The following is a 15801-nucleotide window of genomic DNA, read 5'->3' as shown; positions in this document are numbered from 1 at the left end:
CTAATTAAAACTCCCTCAAATCATAAAACTCAATAAACTGTTTTTCAAGATGCAGTTATTTTCTGTGGCACTATTTCTTCAAATCATGTTCTCTTTGATAAAGTGGATCTCTCCCAAAATGAAATGAATCTAAACCATACCCCATAATGCAATGGGCTTTTGCTCTGCTTGTCTTTTTGATAAAACTGTTATATTCTTCCAACCATTCTTGGACATCTCCCCACCCTTTTATTTTCCATAACCATTCTCTAAAGTGTCTTCCTCCTTCCTTCTCTAAATACTAATAAACCAGTTAATCAGTTCGATAATCAATAACCATAAATATTTACTTGATTTTATCAACATTCTCCCAAGTGATAAGTGCTTATGGAAACCCTTCATAACTTTAGCTTTCATTGTAGAAAGTGAAGAGCATTATTGGTTAATCTGGCAGGGCACCTGAGTGGAGAGTTCCATGAATTATACCATTCTTTTATATTCAAGGTCATCTATGATGTGTCTTTGGTATGTCCATCATCATCTATGGTAATGTCCAGCATCAGTGGTATGTCCATAAACCACTATGGCCAACTCACCATTGTTTCTGCGATGTCTACAGTCTATATAGCATGTCTATCATCCTCTATGACCTGTCCATAGTCATCTATGGCCAGCACACAAGACTCTCAAATGGCCCAGTCCAGTTAGCTGTAAATAGTTACCACAAGCTAGACACAACATAGTTCTATAGTGTCTATGCGGCTTGGTGCAGCAAGTCAATCATAGCTTGTAGTGTTAAGTTCAATCCCTGCTATAGGTAGAGGGAGGATGAGAATGTACTGCCCTGAACTACCCCATATACACTACATGAAGATGAAATGTTCAGTGTGGTACCCTTGTGAACCAGGAGCTCCAGACTCACTCGATGAGAGAAGTGTTACATCAACATAAAATTTTGTTAATTTGTGCTGAAATTTTTCTCCAGGTTGAAAATCTTTAGTTATTGTGACTTATTTGAATGTGGAAAACCTATCATTTGAATCCTAAGTGATTTAAAATGTGGGTTTCGTGAATTGACAGTCTCAAATTTTATTGAATTTTTATGAAACATTCCAGAAATTTAGAATTTTAATTGTTAAATGAATTATAGACATTTTGTATAGAAATAATCAACAACTTTCTTAACTTGGAGCTAGCATTAATGCATTGACTGGCAGCTACAAATAAGTTAATTTCTTCAATTAGCTAATGCTTCCAATGACTAAGGAATCGTTATTGCTTAAATATATTTCTATACCCCACTAACAGCTACTTATTCAAAAAAAAAAAACAACAGGTAATTAAAACTATCATTATACAGACACTAGCAATTAGAGGTGACTTCAGTAATGTACAAATGTGGAAAATTAAATTGTGGAAGAGCATGGATTAAAACAATAGTAAGATATTAGCATTGATTGTTAAAACTGAAGAAACAGGGCCCCTTGGCTGTAATAATTGTGGCAAGTAGTGCAAAGTACAGAACCGAATAAGAAACAGCAAGATTGTTTTGGTCTTAATTATAGGTGAGGTGGTCTTCAGGTGAGTTGCCTGACATCGTTTACATAGTGGTGATATGATGCAATGAAGTATATTTATTTTCCTATCAAACATTTTTGAGGAATCACCTTTATGCTTACAGATTTCCAATTTTTCATTCAGTGCTTTGTTTTAGTTCTGACAGCAAGAGCAACAAGGGACTGGTTGTGTAATTCGGGAGGAATAAATACCACAAAGTATTTATGCATAAATATACCAGTTTACTGGTGATTTTAACTGATCTGTTCCTCTTTTGTCTGTACACACACAAGCTTCTATAGTTTCCATCTACTGTCACTCACAACACGCTGATTAACCTGTGCTTATTGTAGAAGAAGTTTACAGAAGGCTACTCAGTAAAATTGAACCAGGAATCACATGGATGTGAAACAAGCTTTTTAAACCACACAACCATTCTTACTCTAGAAGAAGCCTATGTTTATTACAAAGGTGTGAACCACCAACCACCTGGTTTTGGGGCTCAAACACTCTCACCTCACAATAGATAGAAAAAACTTTGAAAAAACTAAAAAAATTAAAGTAATGACTAGCTTTTATTTCCTTCATTCTTCTTAATTACATTCCATATTTCCAGTAATTATCTTCAGTTAATAACTTAGATCCATTTTAAAACGAAGAATGAAAAATGTCAATGGTGGAATTCCATTACTGGGATGTAGGAAAACAAGAGAAATGGATATTTTTTTTTATATGAATTTCAAATTAAGGCTCTCAAAAAATCAATATAATGGCACTATTGAACAGAGAGTTTATTTTTTGAATCTTCATATTTTCTTTCTTTTTAAAGCAAGAAGCTATTTGAAAATGAGAAAAATGTTTAAGAATTAGAAACTGAAGTGTGTGTGTGTGTGTTTTGAGGTCAGCTACTTTTTTCTTCCCATCTAAAATTATTCTTAAATTCATTTGCAAAATTTAATGAAGTGATATTGAAGACATTTTCTTTTTAATTTATGTCTTGGAGAGAGTCAACCATGTTAATACCACCACCACTAATAAAAATAATAATATTTCTTCTTAATTTTTGGCATAAAGCTAGTAGTTTTAAGGGGAGCAAGAAGTCGAATACATTAACCCCAGTATTCCACTGGTACTTATTTTATTGACCCTGAAAAGCTGAAAGGTGAAGCTGACCACAACAGAATTTGAACCTGGAATGTAGAGAGCCAGAAGAAATGCTAAGCATTTTGTTCAATCAATTCATCACCATACTGGCTTCAGATTTTGGCACAAGGCCAGCAATTTTAAGGGAGAGGATAAGCCAATTACGTGAATTCCAGTTTTCAACTGGAATTTATTTTCATCAACCCTGAAAGGATGAAAGGCAAAGTTGACCTTGATGGGATTTGAACTCTGAACATTAAGAGTTGGAAGAAATACTACAAGTTGTCTTGTCTTACATTCCAAAGATTCTACCAACAAACCACCCTACATAATAACAAGAATCCTTCATTGTCCAGATGGACCCATATATACAGTACAAAAATGTGTGTGTGTGGCCACGAGGTTATGGTCTCATTTGGCTTGCCGGGTCTTCTCAAGCACAGCATATTTCCAAAAGTCTCGGTCACTAGTCATTGCCTCAGTGAGACCTAATGTTCAAATGTGATGCTTCACCACTTCATCCCTGGTCTTCCTGGGTCTACCTCTTGCACAGGTTCCCTCAACCGCTAGGGTGTGGCACTTTTTCACACAGTTATCCTCATCCATTCTCACCGCATGACCATACCAGCGCAGTCGTCTCTCTTGCACACTACATCTGATGCTTCTTAGGTCCAACTTTTCTCTCAAAGTACTTACACTCTGTCGAGTATGCACACTGACATTACACATCCATCGGATCATACTGGATTCATTCCTTGCGAGCTTATGCATGTCCACAGCAGTCATGGCCCATACTTTATTTTATTGACCCCAGAAAAATGAAAGGTTAAGCTAGACTTGGCAGGACTTGAACCCAGGATATAAATGGAAATCAACCCATCACTCTACTGACTTTGCCATGAAAGTGCATGGCCTTGTGGTTAGGGTGTTCAGCTTGGCCCATACTGGTTGTGTTTTTTTCTTCCCCCTTTTAAGACATCTCTAGAGAAAAATAAAACTAAATGAGATCATATCACTAATCCCTACCTGAGACTGAAACCTCCATCTACCTTACTGTCTTGTCTGTAACCAAACATCTTTATCCACAAAGCCAGTAATATATATATATATATATATATATACATATATACCAATGTGTGTGTGTGTGTATCTTTTAACCTCCAGTCCCTCTGCTCCTTTGTTCCCTCTCTGTCTCCTCCTCTTTCCCCTCTCTATTTCCTTAATTCCTCTCTTCTCTACAACACTTTCTCTCTCCTACCACGTGACCAGTGCAACCTGCCTTTGCTGGTCTGGGCTCCTGCAATGTCTTCTAGGACTTTCTCCATTTTATCTTTGTGCCACCCAACTAAGTTTGGTCAATAACTGCAAAGCTCTTTCTGTTGAATTTGTCCTACATTTATAATTATTCTTTTTCCTCTGTCGTATACAGCCGTAAGGCTTCGTGCAGTTACATATGCATAATTCTTTCTGTTGTATTTATATAATGTTTGTTTCTGTCTTAATATACATTTGTTAACTTTTCCCCAGAGCTTAATAAGAGCACTGGTACCTCCAAAACTGGGTGGTCTTAATGCCAAATGGCGAGAAACTACTATGATATTTTGTGTCATTGACTGATGAGGAAATCAGCTGTGAATATTCTGTGTATTCTGTCTTTGCCTAAATTCTCTGTCTGATAAGTTTTTGTCTAGTTTTCTGTTTGCTCTACTTTCTTCTAACTTTTTCTCCTTGTGTTCTTTCTGTTCAACCCTTGAGATATATATATATATATATATACCGTTTGGGATATATATATATATATACCGTTTGCAAGATTCTTTACGTGAGTTCATGTGTTGAAGCATATTTTGTTGTGTCTGAGGAGAATCATTCTCTTTTAGTGCCTTATTATTTAACACACTCACTGGTAAAGTTTCCACTCACTCATTTTTTCATTTTTCCTATTATTAAGTTTTTGTTGCGTCTTGCATCCTAGTCAATAGTCATTGACTGTCCGTTATCTGAGTTGCTGCCTTTTTCTTTCCTTGTAGGTCAGTGTGTGTGTGTGTGTGTGCATATACACATGAATGTATGTATGTATGCATGCATGCAAGTGTGTGTATACATGTATGTGTGTGTGTGCATATGTATATATGTCTGTATGTGTGTATGTATGTACGTATGTATGTATGTATGTATGTCTGTATGTGTGTATGTATTCTTCATATTCATGTTTTTGTGTGTTTGTGTATTTTTATACATGTGTGCGTGTACCTCTGTCTCATTGAGTGTGCATGTCTGAATGTGTGTGTATGTATGAATGAATTTTTATGACTATGTACTGTGTCTATATGTATGGATGTGTGTCTCCATATGTGTTCTTGTGTGAAGTGAAGTGTGTGTGTGTGTGTGTGTGCTTGTCTGTTCTTATTACCTATGTACCTATCTGTCTGTATGTCTATCTGTTCACTTTCATATCCATTTGTCTACATACATGTACATATACACATGCACACCCACACACACATCATCATCATCGTTTAACGTCCGTTTTCCATGCTAGCATGGGTTGGACAGTTCGACCGGGGATCTGGGAAGCCAGGAGGCTGCACCAGACTCCAGTCTGATCTGGCAGTGTTTCTACAGCTGGATGCCCTTCCTAACGCCAACCACACTGAGAGTGTAGTGGGTGCTTTTTACGTGCCACCGGAGGCTGGCAAAAGGCCATGATTGGTCGGTGCTTTTTACGTGCCACCAGCACGGAAGCCAGTCAAGGCGGCGCTGGCATCGGCCATGTTCGGATGGTGCTTTTTACGTGCCACTGGCACAGGGATCACAACTACAACTTCCATTGATTTTTGATGTTGGTGTACTTGACTCAATAGGTCTCCTCAAGCACAGGGTCGAAAAGGTGTTTCTTTACTTGCCACCTGCACAGGTGTCATTGAGTCTTGCAACCTTTTCATTAGTCATTGACTCTATCTGTTATCTGAGCTGCATTCTTTTTGTTTGTTTATGTATGTGTGTGGGTCAGTGTGTGTGCACATACACATGTAAGTATGTATGTATGCATACACGTAAGTGCATTATGCATGTATGTATGTGTGTTCATTAAATTTTCGTCGCATCTTGCAACCTCTTTCATGGTAAATGAGTGGAAACTTTACCGGTGAGGGTCTTAAATAATAAGGCAATAAAAGAGAATGACTCTCCACAGACACAACAATATATATATAAATTATATATATATAATTAATATATGTATATATAATTTATATATATATATATATATATAAAATAAGGAAAGCATCTAATAATTTAGAAAGTTTTTCAAAAAAATAAAATAACATTTATATTTCATAAGAAAGTAGTCAGTGATACATAAATTTCACTATTTTTATATATATATTATATTTTTTGAAAGGTGATTTAGTATTTCTAAATTGAATTTTTCCCTGCAAATAATTATATATATATATATATATATATATAAGATATATAAGAACATTGCAGTTTGCTTGAAGTAGAAAATGAAGGAAGATATAAATAAGGAAAGCATCTAAAAATGCAAAAAGTTTTTCAAAAAAAAAAACATTTATATTTCATAAGAAAGTAGTCAATGATACCTAGATTTCACTATTTTAAACTGCATCTGTTGGTTATGGTCATTGTGATGTGGTGTGGAGGTGGTGGTGGTGGTGTATGTTAGTCATAGTCACAGTGATGTATTCCTAGGAGCCCCCAGCCCATTCTCCAATTGACTATTGATTTTTGGGTTGAGGCAGTGGATCGATATAACTTCTTTGATATGAAGATTTCTTGCATTCCTCTCTGAGGCTTGTATGCAAGCATCCATTCCTTCGGTGGTGTTGCTGCATTTGGCTGTTTGCAGAAGGAAGGCACGTCAGTAGTGAGGTGCTCCTTTATTCAAATCTGAGTGGTCAGATTGTGCAACTGATGTAATATCTGGTTAACTACGTATGTCTAGAGACACATGTTTGTGTTGTGAATAGTGCAGTTTGCCTCTGTGCAGCAGGGTTGTGGTTGTTGTTGTTCTGCACATGACCATCTCTTTGATTAGTGTTTACATTGGGACAGTCCCTAATGACCAGTAGGATGTTGAGGCCTTCCCTGCAGATGGCCTTGTCAATGGCAGAAGTGGTCCTCTCATTAAAGTGGGGAATTCTCAAAGAAGCAGGTCTTAGAGAGATCCCTATTACAATGTTCATTTGACTTGTGTTTGCTTATGGAGTTAACAATAGATGTTGGGTTTCTGTTGGCTTCGAGTACCTTCAGGAACTAAGCAACATGTGCAACCTGGCTGGCACTGTTGCTGCATCTCTTGTATGTTCAGGTGATTTCATTATGTACGTAGCTGATCTTAGCCCTGATGGGGAGGGCCAACTTGTAATAGATGAAGAGGTCCAGGCAGGATGACTTTCGGTAGAACATTATGTCAATTTTTCCCTTCCCTCTTCTGTGATGTCTAGCCAAAAGTCAAGCAAAGAGAGGGAACTGCCAGACTTTCGGTGTTCAAACTTTTGTGCGTGTGTGTGTGTGTGTGTGAGAGAGATAGATAGAAAGAGAGAGAGAGAGTGAAAGTAATTTACCAGTTGACTCTTCATTTCAAAATGCAAACAAGTGAACTATTTGAATGTTTATGAAAGAGAACAATAAATATAAAAATAATTGCAAATTCGTTATACATTTCAAATATCTTATTTTCTATGATACTGCCTTTGTAAATTAACTATGTCATGCTGTTGCAACATGAAAACAGTAATCTCTTATAATAATAATAATAATAACGATGTTCAGTATCTGATACTAATGCGTTTACTTATTCATTTCCCTGTGTGAATCTATAAAGCATGTGCATTCATCCTCCACTTCTCATCTCTCGTTTACTCTCCTCCCTCTCTCTATACAATGTAAAGTGTGACTGGAAAAACCAATCAACCACCCAACATTGATCAGCTACTATTAAATGGAGATGTTACAAGTTGTTTAGCCCCAGGTCAGTTTGGGTCAAGTAGACCTGTGATCAAAGAAGTTTCTGCTGTGACTATTTAATTTTTCTGGCTATCAGGACCTACATTCCAGCATGTCCTTATCTGAGATGATATGGTGTGATATGAGAGAGATTTGACTGCTATTTCTGGTAAGTCATCTTATCTGCAGATGATATCTCAATCGTCAATCACATAATATGGCAAATGTAATTGGTCAATTCTTTATTGAGGTTCTTGTAAACTTAGGATGATGCTGCTGAATGGCCAAAAGACTTCCCCTAAAAGTGAGGAAAGCAAGAAATAGTAGAAAATCTTTTCTCTCTTCTTTTTTTAAACGTTTATGAGACGTTTAAAAAATGCCTCCTTATGAGAGCTCAACATCTCTTGTGGAAGCGTCATCCAACCAAAGTACAAATATATGGGAAATTACAACCTGTGTCATCTCTTGTGAAAGGTAGAAGAGTCCAGTTTGCTGGACATTGTTATAGAGCTGAAAACGAGGTAATTTCTACTCTTCTCCCCTGGAAGCCATCTGCTCGCGATACCAGAGGGTGCACACTCTCCTACCCTGATGTAATCTCCAAGGATACAGGCATCCAGCAATGGGACCTCCGTAATGCTATGATGGATCGTGAGGTCTGGCGTAACAGTAAATTCCATTGTCTCAACCACAGTTGAACAACGATGATGATGAAACTTTTATTGACAGCAACAATCAGTTTTGAAATTCTATCAGGTATGAATTAAGTTATAGTCCTTGTTGCACAAAACAAAACAGGATGCATAGGAATCAATTCCAGACTCTTAAGTGACCTTCATGTCCATGACTAACACCACCACACACATGTTGTCTGCTCCAGACAGACACTAACCCTTTGTTCATACTCAATTGCTCAGAAGAACTTTTATAAAAGAACTCATCAAACATCAATATCTGATAGTAATTAATATTAAATAACCTTCGTTTTGTTGCTGACTAAACAAATATTTATGCAGTCATCTGTGTGTGTGTGTGTGAAAATGGAAATCTATAAATAATAGAGAGTAGTAATTTCAAATGAATTACAACAGCATGAAGTATTCTTGTTGCTGTTAATGCTAACCACTTGAAATACAGTCTCCTGTGTGTGTGTGTGTGTGTGTGTGTGTGTGTGTGAGCCCATGTAATCTATGTGTAAATGTATATCCATATATTGAAGAAATTGGAATTAACAAGGAGTACCGTTGGACAGTTATTGTTTTAATAACTCCCCAACTGAACTCCTTCATGTTGACTCCAGTTTCTTCAATTTTATATTCTCACACAACAAATACTCAAACATAAACATGGAAGTATGTAATAATGCTACCAGATAGTATTGGGTAATTCTGAGGGTAGACGAGCTTTATCTTGTACTCAGCAACTTCCTAACGGAATATACCATAACTATATACATCATCATCATCATCATCATCATCATCGTTTAATGTCCGCCTTCCATGCTAGCATGGGTTGGACGATTTGACTGAGGTCTGGTGAACCAGACTCCAGTCTCATCTGGCAGAGTTTCTACAGCTGGATGCTCTTCCTAACGCCAACCACTCTGAGAGTGTAGTGGGTGCTTTTACATGCCAACGGCACAAGGGCCAGTCAGGCAATACTGGCAATGGCCACGCTCAAATGGTGTTTTTTACATGCCACCTGCACAGAGCCAGTCCAGCGGCACTAGCAATAACCTTGCTTGAATTTTTTTTTTCACGTACCACAGGCATAAGTGCCAGTGAAGGCAATGCTGGTAACAATCACGCACAAATGGTGCCTTTTATGTGCCACCGGCACAGAAGCCAATCAGCTACTCTAACAACGATCATGCTCGGATGGTGCTCTTAGTGCTCCACTAACATGGATGCCACCCATCGAATTTGATTTCGATGTGCAAGTAGGCAACTGTAATTAAGTTGAATTGAAGGTTCCAAACATGTAAAACAATGGTTCTCACGTTGGTGTACCCTAGCCCACTGGTGTTCTACGAGATGCCATTAGGTGCACTATACATTATTAATATTATAATTAAGGTCACTAGTTGGGCCTGTGAAAAATTCATGGAAAATTCAAAAAATGTAATCATCTGTAAATTGTTTGCTGATGCCATGAGAAATATTTCTATATTGTGACAGTTAAAGGTGATGAGCTGGCAGAATCGTTAGCACACCAGGTGAAATGCTTAGTGGTATTTCGTCTGCCGTCATGTTCTGAGTTCAAATTCCGCTGAGGCCGACTTTGCCTTTCATCCTTTCAGAGTCGATAAATTAGGTATCAGTTATGCACTGGGGTCGATATAATCGACTTAATCCGTTTGTCTGTCCTTGCTTGTCCTCTCTGTGTTGAGCCCCTTGTGAGTAGTAAAGAAATAGGTATTTCGTCTGCCGCTACGTTCTGAGTTCAAATTCCGCCAAGGTCGACTTTGCCTTTCATCCTTTTGGGGTCGATAAATTAAGTATCAGTTATGTACTGGGGTCCATCTAATCAACTGGTTCCCTCCCGCCAAAAATTTCAGGACTTGTGCCTATAGTAGAAAAGTATTTTGCGACAATTACAGAATATAGAAAGAAGTGTAAAATTGATAACTTTATAATCCAACCAAAATATCTCAGTTATGCAAACTGAAACGTAAATGTTGCAGCAGCACCCTTTATTCGAAGTAATTGACCCCTGGATTTATTCCCTGTAAGCCTGGTGCTTATTCTATCAGTTCCTTCTGCAGAACAGCTAAGTGACAGGGACGCAAACACACCAACATCAGTTGTTAAGCAATGGTGGTGAGGGGACAAACGCAGACACAAACACTCTCATGCATACTTATTACTTATATGATGAGCTTGGAGGTGGTGGTGGTGGTGGTGATGCTGGCTGGTGCAATTTTGTGGTTTGCTGGTATACTGAGAGAGATCCAGCTCTGTTTCTCACATTTTTTGAGTACAGTTGCCTTTGCTCTTGACTCGTGTCCTTGATTCCATTGATCTCTATCTCCTTCATTTTGAAAATTCACTCCTCTTTGGCCCTGGCTCATTTGTTTGCTGATTTCCCCCCTCCTGTGCTGTTGGATACGCTCCCTCTCCTCTTCGCTTATTTAATTTCTTCTGTCTCATCCTCACATGATTTTGGTTCCTTATTTCCACCCACTGCTCCTTACACAACCGTTCTCTCCTTCTTCACTGACTCTCGTGCTGTGTCCCTCATGCGATTGTGCCGGTGGCATGTGTAAAAACATTCGAGCGAGGTCATTGCCAGTACCGCCTGACTGGCCCTCATGCTGGTGGCATGTAAAAGCACCCACTACACTTTCGGAGTGGTTGACGTTAAGAAGGGCATCCAGCTGCAGAAACTCTGCCAGATCAAGACTGGAGCCTGGTGCAGCCATCTGGTTCGCCAGTCTTCAGTCAAATCGTGCAACCCATGCTAGCATGGAAAGCAGACGTTAAACGATGATGATGATGATGATGATGTTATTAAAACAATAAATCTGCAAAATGATTCAGAGTGAATCAATTGAAAAACATAAATGAATGTAGACAGTTTTTGCTGAAACGATGAAAGTATTTCTGCAATACTCACCGAATATGCAAAGGACACAGTATATAGGATACAATAATTATAAAGTAGGAAAGTAAAAATTAAAAGGAAGAAAAAAATAGAATAAATAGTTTTGATTTTGCTCAGCTCTATAAATTTCATTTTTTTTTAAATGCTTTTGTCAGTTGCTTGATTCAAGAAGAAAGAAACTGAAAAAATCCTGACCAAAACAGAGAAATTCTAACTTAATAAATAATATAGAAACAGAGTTGTTTATTTCCACAATGTGGCACTTATCACACACACATACACACACACACATACATTCATACATGTGTGTGTGTGTGTGTGTGACTTTTAGTTTTTATTTACTTATAGACATCAACAAATGAGCCAATTGAACAATATGTGGTTGTTCAATTTGCTAGAAATAACAGCCAAATCTCTCTCATACTCTGCTCTTCCATTAAGGAATGGAAAAAAATAGAATTAATATTTTTGATTTTGTTAGGCTCTATGAATTTCATTTTTTTTTTAATGCTTTCGTCCATTGTTACAAGTAAAAAAGAAATTGAAAAAATCCTGACCAAAACAGAGAAATTGTAACAAAAAATATAGAAAGAGTAAGAAACGATTGTATTTGAAAGGCAAAAGATGTTTTTTAGCTGAGGAATAATTTTATAATTAAAACAAATTCAAAATTTAAATTTCAGAACCTGTTATCTGGTGTATGGCCTAATTCAAATGGGTAGAAGACCTAAAACAAATATATGGGGTGGGGGGGTGGGGGGGCTTTGATAGCCAGGGGTCAATTTCAGTCCAATCATAGAAAGGAATTCAAATACCTATCAGCCACTCACTCTCTCTTTTGCTTGACACACACATCAAAATATCTTAATTTTCTCCTTGATCTTGTCACTGCTTTGGTGGCCCATTAAGCATGGGTGTTGAGAAGTAGTTATACAACAATTAGGTGGGGATTTCAAATCTCTTCCAGAAATTACAAGAAATCTAGTTAAAAGTATTTATTTAAGCAACAAAATTTCTTTCAACAATTTCTTTAAGCATGACAGGTATGCACAAAAAAAAAACAAATTGGCATATAAATTTTATTGATAGAAAATCCATGGTTTGACTGTCTTAAAAAACAAATGTGTTTATAAACTAAAGTTTTCTCTGTAGTTTTAAATATTAAACTTGTGAAGCAATTATTTTAAAAATTTTCCATTTGAAGTGTAGCTGTAATTTTACTGAATCTCCTGTATGTTACAAAATAAAACAGATTAAGAACTTCTGATCAAGATACTAAGTAACCTTGATTTGATGTGAAACAAGCTTAGAAACTGTGGAACCAGGGTCTCAATTTTTTTAGTTACACACTCTTGAAAGATTCTGAACCAGGTTTGGAGCTTTGACTGCAGATCCTCAACATATTTTGTTCTGATCAACAGAACTTAATAAAAAGAAACAAGTTGTGAACCCTAGTGAGTGAAGAAAGCAATTTGATGAACACCTCTTATCTCTAACTTGTTTCAGTCATTTGACTGCGGCCATGCTGAAGCACCGCCTTTAGTGGGGCACATCAATCCCCAGGACTTATTCTTTGTAAGCCTAGTACTTATTCTATTGGTCTCTTTTGCCAAACTGCTAAGTTACAGGTACATAAACACACCAGCATTGGTTGTCAAGCAATGTTGGGGGACAAACACAGACACACAAACATATACACACACCTGTAAGGTTTCTATGCTAACTTTTTATACAGACCTCACCTGATATACATCTTGAATATTTCTCATCAATGTTTCACATTTCTTTGGATCAACAAAGACAAGTGAGTTTGTTCTTAGTTAAGAATATATTTGCTTTCCTTATGAGGCCCAATACAAACCCAGACTACAAAATCTCTAAATTCCTCCAGTCCTCTTCTAAGTTAGATCTCCCTGCTATTTCCATTGGAAATCATCTTACATCATCAATTTTAAGAAACCTCCACAACTACACTGTTCCACTACATCACAACTGTTGACAATGGTCTTGCGGTGGCACCAATCCCTGCATATTCTTTACATTACCTCGTAAACACACTGCTTCCCAAACCATATATTTTTATGAGTTGTTGTTGTTGTTGTTGTTGGTGGTGGTGGTGGGGTAATTTAGAGAAGAAATCTTTCTGTGCATTTTGTGGCTAAAGAAAAAAAAAACATATCAAAACATGATTTTCAAATATTTTATCCAAAATTACAAATAGATTATTTCAGCCACAGGAAATTATTAACTCATTTTTTATTCAATAAACCATTTTTAGTTTTCAGTACTTAATATTTACAATTTTTTTGTATTTACCCTGATATTTTTTAAAGACTTTCCATGACCTAACATCATGCTATTGAATACTGTTTAATAAGCAATGAATTAGGTGAACAATTAGCTTATGATCTTCAACATCATCTCAGCAAATATTCCTGATGAGTCTTCTACTTTTCCTCTTTTTCATTCATATCTAACTTAACCATCAGAGCTGCCCATATCTCTCTTCAGCGTACTTATACAACTTATTCGCTTTAGCATATAATCTTCCGTAGTGACACACTTGGCCATATCTTTCCAGAGTCAGACATAAAATCACATCTGGGTTCGATCAGAAAATCACATACACACACATATATATAAAGAGAGAGTGTTACACATAACTAGTCAATATATTCTTCTATTCGGTTGACTTGGTTGTGACCATACATGGTTTCATACACATACATATATGCAAATGCATACACACACATACACGTGCTTCATAATTCTTTTTGCATCAGTTTTACATGAGTTACATGAAAATATTATAGAAGCATTGTTTTACAATTGGACGCCCTTCATTGTCACTGAACCTTGACCTGTCACTCATGTAAGGGGGTCTCTTACTCCACATCTCCTTCAAAGTACAGAGCCAATGGATGATTTGATGATCCCTTGGCATTCACTAGCTTTCAGAGAAGCACGAATATAAAAGACACACATGCAAATTGCTTCAGCTGGAGAATATAGTAAAAGAGACTTGCTCAAGGTGCCACACGGTAGGATTGAACCCAAAACCATGTACTAGTGAAGCAAACTTCTTAATAGGGTCAATCTTTTCTATGTATTATTTTATCAGAGCTGGGAACTTCAGAAAACTTTACTCAGAGTTTTTCCTTTCCAATCATCAGGAAATTATTGGGTGATGGAACAACATAAAGCGTATAATGGAACATTATTTGAATAACAATCTAATAATGGGCTGGAAGATAACAATGCAGCCATTGTACTCAAAATGTAAATGAAAGAATGAACTAAAAGAGAGACACAGAGATTATTCCAGTCAAAGAGAAAGATATGTGTGTTGAATAAACTAGCAATTAATAAAATGAAATAAAAATATGTGTGAAGAATTATTAATCAAAGACAAAGTTTAAAAATGGTTGAATGTTAAAAGCAGAAGAAAGATTAAAAGGAATCAGGCCAAAACCTGGGAAGCGGAAAAGAAATTTGGAAAAGTTCAGTTGAAAGTAAAATATGGATTTGCAGTCTAGTCGATTGATTTTGGGGAGAGGAAGGTGTAAAAAGTAAATTCCTGAAAAAACTTTTGCAGTGTAACAAGCACTGGAATATAAGTAGCAAAGAGGGGTATCCAAAGATAATGGGCAAAATTGCAAAGTAAATATTTAAAAGCATGCCTACAAGAACTTCGTAGCCCAAACCTTTTATTTAATGCATGGGAATTAGGTAGAGATAACAAGATAGATTTAAGTGACAAGAAAGATGCTGGTGATGAGTTGCTTGTTGCAGAATGTTTCATTTTTATCTAAAATGCAACTGGAATGGATTCTGGAAAGAAACAAACTTTGGCCAACTTTTTGAAAAAGTTACTTCTTTGGATGTTTAAAGGAGTTTATATGGCTGTGAAACACAAGAATTTTAATTTATTATCAGCCAATCTGATATTTTAATTATACTCTGCTGTTGTCTGTTCTTTAGTGCAATATCCAGTGATTTGTCTCAGTCTGATTATCCTATCAAAATCTGCTCAGTCAGCTTGTTAGCTTGTCAGCTTGTCTTTCAAAGACCCATCCTATGTCCCTTTCTTTGTTATCAACCTAAGATTGGAAACAAAAAGTTAATGAATGATCTCTGATCAACTGTTAATTAATGATCTGTGAAGTTTCAGCATCACATACACAATCATACTCTATTGATTACATTCCTATGTTTTATACACACACGCACGCATGTACACACACACTACACAAGTAATAAGAATATGGATTTGGTATTAAACTTTCTGTGCAATGTTCATTTTGACCCATCCTGCTATTGGACCTTATGTGTGGGACTCTGTTCAACATCTTAGTATTGCATCCATTTTATGCTCTGGGTCACATCAGGTACATCAATAAAGTTGATTACCCAACGAAACTAACCAATCAACCACAAGCAAACCTCTACCCAGCGAATTTACCAGTGCAAGAACAAAATTTCAGTGTAAGAATTACCAATTCGTTTACATTACCATCACATATGTATCAATCATTTTCACATTCTAAT

At 36.7% G+C, this 15801-nt stretch overlaps 1 protein-coding gene across 12 annotated transcripts in view; it reads left to right on the top strand.

Moving 5' to 3' along the window:
- The window catches only part of LOC115219822 (peripheral plasma membrane protein CASK), a 998477-nt gene that overhangs the window by 888786 nt on the left and 93890 nt on the right, over window positions 1–15801 (top strand). The window lies entirely within an intron of this gene.

This window comes from Octopus sinensis, linkage group LG15 (genome assembly GCF_006345805.1).
Source record: "Octopus sinensis linkage group LG15, ASM634580v1, whole genome shotgun sequence".
Lineage (NCBI taxonomy): Eukaryota > Metazoa > Mollusca > Cephalopoda > Octopoda > Octopodidae > Octopus > Octopus sinensis.
The sequence above is the reverse complement of the archived record's forward strand: the minus strand, read 5'-3'. Positions and strand labels throughout refer to the sequence as shown.